The 6,409-nt window shown below is 40.1% G+C and overlaps 1 long non-coding RNA gene across 1 annotated transcript in view; it reads left to right on the top strand.

The window, feature by feature from the left end:
- The window catches only part of LOC135558705 (uncharacterized), a 64,025-nt gene extending 58,448 nt beyond the window's left edge, over window positions 1-5,577 (top strand). Inside the window, exon 3 of the long non-coding RNA XR_010458388.1 lies at window positions 4,957-5,577. This is a non-coding gene — a long non-coding RNA (uncharacterized LOC135558705). The remainder of the gene's footprint in view (window positions 1-4,956) is intronic.
- The last annotated feature ends 832 nt before the right edge of the window (window positions 5,578-6,409 follow it).

The following is a 6,409-nucleotide window of genomic DNA, read 5'->3' on the forward strand; positions in this document are numbered from 1 at the left end:
ATGGGGGTGGCAGCATCATGTTGTGGGGGTGCTTTGCTACAGGAGGGACTGATGCACTTCACAAAATAGATGGAAAATTATGTGGATATATTGAAGCAACATCTCAAGACATCAGTCAGGAAGTTAAAGTTTGGTTGCAAATGGGGTCTTCCAAATGGACAATGACCCCAAGCATACTTCCAAAGTTGTGGCAAAATGGATTAAGGAGAACAAAGTCAAGGTATTGGAGGGGCCATCACAAAGCCCTGACCTCAATCCTATAGATAATTTGTGGGCAGAACTAAAATAGTGCATGCGAGCAAGTAGGCCTACAAACCTGACTCTGTTACACCAGCTCTGTCAGGAGGAATGGGCCAAAATTCACCCAACTTACTGTGGGAAGCTTGTGGGAGGCTACCCGTAACATTTGACCCAAGTTAAACAATTTTAAGGCAATGTACCAAATACTAATTGAGTGCATGTAAACTTCTGACCCACTGGGAATGTGATGAAAGAAATCAAATCTGAAATAAATCATTCTCTCCACTATTATCCTGACATTTCACATTCTTCAAATAAAGTGGTGATCCTAACTGACCTAAGACAGGGAATTTTCACTAGGATTAAATGTCAGGAATTGTGAAAAACTGAGTTTAAATGTATTTGGCTAAGGTGTATGTAAACATCCGACTTTAACTGTATAAATACAACACCAGTCAAAAGTTTGGATACACCTATTCATTCAAGGGTTTTTGTTTATTTTTTAAACTATTTTCTCCATTGTAAAATAATAGTCAAGACGTCAAAACTATGACATAACACATATGGAATCATGTAGTAACCAAAAAAGTGTTAAACAAATCAAAATATATTTTAATGTGTGATTCTTAAAAGTAGCTACCCTTTGCCTTGATGACAGCTTTGCATACTCTTGACATTCTCTCAACCAGCTTCATGAGGTAGTCACCTGGAATGCATTTCAATTTTCAATTAACAGGTGTGCCTTGTTAAAAGTGAATCAGTTGTGTTGTGACAAGGTAGTGTTGGTATACAGAATATAGCCCTACTTGGTAAAAGACCAAGTCCATATTATGGCAAGAACATATCAAATAAGCAAAGAGAAATGACAGCCCATCAGTACTTTAAGCGCTGTTATGAAACTGGCTCTCATGAGGACTGCCACAGGAATGAAAGACCCAGAGTTATCTCTGTTGCAGAGGATAAGTTCATTAGATTTACTAGCCTCAGAAATCAGCAATTAACTGCACCTCAGATTGCAGCCCAAATAAATGCTTCACAGAGTTCAAGTAACACAAACAACTCTACATCGACTGTTCAGAGGAGACTGCGTGAATCAGGCCTTCATGGTCGAATTGCTGAAAAGAAACCACTACTTAAGGACACGAATAAGAAGAAGAGACTTGCTTGGGTCAAGAAACACGAGAAATGGACATTAGACCGGTGGAAATCTGTCCTTTGGTCTGATGAACCCAAATTTGAGATTTTTTGTTCCAACCGCCTTGTCTTTGTGAGACGCAGAGTAGCAGAGTAGATGAGCGGATGATCTCTGCATGTGTGGTTCCCACCGTGAAGCTTGGAGGAAGAGTTGTGATGGTGTGGGGGCGCTTTGCTGGTGACACTGTCTATGATTTATTTAGAATTAAAGGCACCAGCATGGCTACCACAGCATTCTGCAGCGATACTCCATCCCATCTGGTTTGCGCTTAGTGGGACTATCATTTGTCTTTCAACATGACAATGATCCAAGACACACCCCCAGGCTGTGTAAGGGCTATTTGACCAAGGAGAGTGCTGTATCAAACGACCTGGCCTCCACAATCATATGAACTCAACCCAATTGAGATGGTTTGGGATGAGTTGAACCGCATAGTGAAGGAAAGGCATCCAACAAGTGCTCAGCATATGGAGGAACACCTTCAAGACTGTTGGAAAATAATTGCTCATGAAGCTGGTTGAGTGAATACCAAGAGTGTGCAAAGTTGTCATCAAGGCATTTTTAAAAACCTGTTTTCACTTTGTCATAATGGGGTATTGTGTGTAGATTGATGAGGAAAACATTTATTTAATCAATTTTAGAATAAGGCTGTATCCTAACACAATTTGGAAAAAGTCAAGGGCTCTGAATACTTTCCGAATGCACTGTATATATATGTACTACATTACCAAGTATATGGACACCTGCTACTCAGTCGGGGTCTCAACTTACTGTTGAGGGTTAGAATAGTAGAATACACAAGGTGCAATTTCGAAACTTGGTTTTGCATCAGAAGTTTTTCTCTTGTTTTATGTCACTCACTGACGTTCACTCAATTGGACCATGTCATTTAACATTTTTTAGATTGGTAAATCAGTCCAGTTAGTCTAGCCAGCTATCTAAACTTGAAGTAATCATGGCCTAATTACCGACCGGGCACACAGGGCACATGCCCAGGGGCCCTGACCTCCAGGGGACCCCCATTGATTTAGTTAGTCACTCTCACTCAGATATCATATTTAATGTAGTAATATAGGTCATTCACTCATTGCTGTACAATGCAGTTTCACGATTCAAGAGGGTGCTATGAAATTAATGTCAAAATGTAGTTTTCTATACCTTATGTCATTATAAATGACATAAAATTAATCATTAGATTGTTCTCTACAATATTATAACCTTAATAGACTTGTACGTGACAATGTTGATGAAATAAGAACGTTAATTTGCTGTGATCGTTGCTAGTTTAGACTGCGCCGCTCCTGGTTCTCTTCCATATTTGGTGTTGTGAGGTGGCACCATTTGGAGGTGTTATCTGCTGGTTGGACCAATCAAAATAATTTTGTCATTGTCACCTCCAGATCCTTGGCTTTCATTGCCCATAATGGCGATCAATCTACGTTGTGAGGGCCGTTTCTATCACGATTTAAAGGGAAAGACTCAGAAATACACAATGAAAACAGGAAAACAGATGCTCTTTGCAGAGGTTGGATATTGATATTCAGCCTGTTAGCTTTGAAAATAAATATACATTTAGTTTTGTTTTCTGTAGATTTTATTTCGAAAAATATGATCTTTTCACTCACAAAACTGCAGCCACTAGTTAGCTTGCCAGTAGACATTCGAAGTTAGCGCCGTTCTGCCGTGGAGCAGCGCCACAGAGTTCTATTAAGCTTTATAAATGGGGTGGTTCAAACCCTGAATGCTGATTGGCTGAAAGCCGTGGTATATCAGACCGTATACCATGGGTATGACAAAACATTTATTTTTACTGCTCTAATTATGTTGGTACCAGTTTATCATAGCAGTAAGGCACCTCGGGGGTTTGTGATATATGGCCAATATACCTTGGCTAAGGGTTGTGTCCAGGCACTCGCGTTGAGTTGTGCATAAGAATATGCCTTAGCCATGGTATATTGGCCATATATCACACCCCGTCGGGCCTTATTGCTTAAGTGACCACTTTTTGATTATGCCTGTGATGACATTCCATTCACTCTAAACATTCTGAGAGTAAATTGTCTCTAACTTTTGAAACATATATGGTAGATACATGGGGTTTGGACTTCTGACTGAATTTTCCATTCCATAGACATATTTATTTAAACCTTGAATTAATTCATCATTTTATGGGTGAACACCCTACACAATAAGTCCTGGCAAAACGTATAGAATTGCAGAAAATCTGCTTAAAAACAGGGGAAAAAAATGTCCCCCCACATGGCAAAATGTGTACAATTGCAGGAAATTAACTGTAAAACTGCAAAAAAATAAGTTATGTAAAACAAACTTATTTATTTGCCTTTTGTTCATAAAATACTTTTTCTGCTCCCTCTGTAAGTATTAAATTATAGTTTATAGTCTGGTGCTGAGTTCATGTGAGTTAATGTGTAGCAGCTAAATGTATAGCTAATAGGCTATGTGTTTGTAGACTGACTGAGGTGAATGAAACTACAGCAACCAATGTGATAATGGCTGGGGTCATTTTGGCTTGTTTTTGCTATTCTCCAAATAGCATTTGAGAGTTTTCAGATTGTATAGAAATGCAGTAAATGAGCTTCAGCTTTCTTAAAAGGTCCCAAATAGTCATCTTATTTCCCAAGTAAGATTCAGCCTGGATTCAAACCAGGGACTGCAGTGACACCTCTTGCACTGAGATGCAGTACCTTCGACAGCTGCGCCACTCGGGAGCCCTATTTGATGATAAAGGAGAACTGAAGAAATTGTACCTCTTCTCTCATCTCTAACTATCAGGAAGCCCGAAAGAGCAGGCTGAGTGGGCGGGGAGCTTACTGTATATGCATGAGCTCGCCTTGACTGACAGCTCTTTGAACCTTGTGGTTGTTGCCAGGTAACAAGGTAAACAATGGGCCACATGTCATTGATGACATGGTAAACAATGGATCACATGTCATTGAGAGCCTAAATAGTATGCCTTAACCCATTTTCTCTGCAAAATGCTCTCATGGTCAACAGAGCTGATCATGGGCTGTTGGATATTAGACAAACAACAGCAATACACAATTGCATTTGTATTGTTTTGTAACTTATTACAGAATACAGTTCACTGATACACTGCTTCACAAGAATTAGTAAAGCCTGAGTCACCTTAGAAGCTTAGACATAAAGGAATGTACATGAAGACAGTAGAAAATAAGTGTACTGGACAATTTATTGGTGCCTCTGTATTAGCATTATAAATGACAATATGTTCAGAATTGCATGTATTGATCAGACATGTTTTTGTTAGTTTACAATAGGCCAGCATAGCAGAAATATTGATTACGTTTACAGTTTAACATGAACATGAATACACATGAGAAATAAAGGTGAGAAATAATGATGAGACATCATTTTACATTTAAAAAAAATAGAGCCATAAGTCCAATATAGTCACCCGGCCACCCAACAGTGTGTAGGACACAATCATTTGTGCAATTTGTAACACTCATCTCCCTTCTGAATGCTTGAAAAAACTTTAGGAGATGCAACCAACTACCAACTATGGGGAGGGAAGTGGGAGAGGAGAGGGACCCATGTACCCCGCTTCAATCAAGCAGGCTACAGTCACCCACTTGGCTTCTGTCATCCCCAAGATTGAACCTGGAGACAAATCCAGCTATTGCCTCCTCCTTGTCAGGCCACTCACACTGGGCAGACAGGAGTCCTGGGTTGGAGAGCTCGCACAGCTTCTGTACATATGCCGCTGGATCAAGGTTGATGTCATTAAAGAGGAGATCCAGGAGCCTGTCTACATAGACTGTCATCTTTTTGAAAAGGGAAATGTTTGTTAAATGAGTAGTCAATTTCATTTCCTTTTATTTTCTGTTCTGAGTTATGATGCTAAAATGTGTTGATGTAGTGATCTACTCATTCTACAATGTGTTTTCTGGGTACTCAATTTGAAATATTTTATTTACTTTTTTGGTTGTGAAACTTTTCAATACTGGTATTTGAAATGTTCGTGCGCCTGAAATGCTCAAATTCAGATTTTAAATGAATAACTATTAAATCATGATTAGCCTCAATGACACAAGCTACATCAACTGTAAGACAACAACCCACACAATGGAATGGCAAAATATGATTTTCAGGGGTAAATTAAAAATACTATACACAGCACATCTCTTGTGGAAAGCATTCCTTTGTGGCAGCTGTGTGCCTGCAGTTCTCAGACTCAATGTAGGGGGATTGTAGAACTAAAACCATAGTGACTATCAGGTGTGTTACAGAAAAATTATTCAGACCCCTTGACTTTTTTCATAATTATTCGGACCCTTTGCCTTTGCTATGAGAATCAAAATTCAGCTCAGGTGCATCCTGTTTCTACTGATCATCCTTGAGATGTTTCTACAACTTGTTTGGAGTCCACCTGTGGTAAATTCAATTGATTGGACATGATTTGCAAAGGCACACACCTGTCTATAATAGGTTCCACAGTTGACAGTGCAGAGCATAAACCAAGCCATGAGGTCGAAGGAATTGTCTGTAGAGCAGGATTGTGTCAAACCATAGATCTGGGGAAGGGTACCAAAAATGTTTTGCAGCATTGATGGTCCCCAAGAACACAGTGGCCTCCATTATTCTTAAATGGAAGAAGTTTAGAACCACCAAACGCTGTCCGCCCGGCCAATCTGAGCAATTGGGGGAAGAAGGGCCTTGGCCAGGGAGGTGACCAAGAACCTGATGGTCACTCCGACACAGCTCCAGAGTTCCTCTGCAGCACTCCATCTCTGCAGCACTCCACCAATCAGGCATTTATGGTAGGATGGCCAGACGGAAGCCACTCCTCAGTAAAAGGCACATGACAGCCCACTTGGAGCCAAAAGTCACCTAAAGGACTCTCGGGCCATGGAAACAAGATTCTCTAGTCTGATGAAACCAAGATTGAATCTTAGTTCTGAATGCCAAGCATCACGTCTAGAGGAAACCTGG

The sequence above is a fragment of the Oncorhynchus masou genome, chromosome 17 (genome assembly GCF_036934945.1).
Source record: "Oncorhynchus masou masou isolate Uvic2021 chromosome 17, UVic_Omas_1.1, whole genome shotgun sequence".
Classification (NCBI taxonomy): domain Eukaryota; kingdom Metazoa; phylum Chordata; class Actinopteri; order Salmoniformes; family Salmonidae; genus Oncorhynchus; species Oncorhynchus masou.